We start from the raw sequence: 267 nt of genomic DNA on the forward strand, positions 1-267 counted from the left end.
CAGACGCAATTTGTCTGCGCGCTGGTGGATTGCTTTGCGTTTTAGGCTTTTTGATCCCGGTCACGTATATTTCTGTCCATCTGTGAAGGGGTTTACAGTTGCCACGTCTGTAGAAATGGCAGCTCGCTTTGCTTTATGCGTGCTCTCTTTGTTTATTTGCTGGGTCGCAGTGTTTCTGCAGGGCTTGCTGTTTTTGTACAACAGCATCTGACATTGCAAACGCTTTCATGGAATTCGTCAGGTAGTATATGCGCAGCACAGTAAGTG

Source organism: Eimeria mitis, genomic scaffold, assembly GCF_000499745.2.
Source record: "Eimeria mitis Houghton genomic scaffold, Emh_scaff569, whole genome shotgun sequence".
NCBI classification, from domain to species: Eukaryota; Apicomplexa; class Conoidasida; order Eucoccidiorida; family Eimeriidae; genus Eimeria; species Eimeria mitis.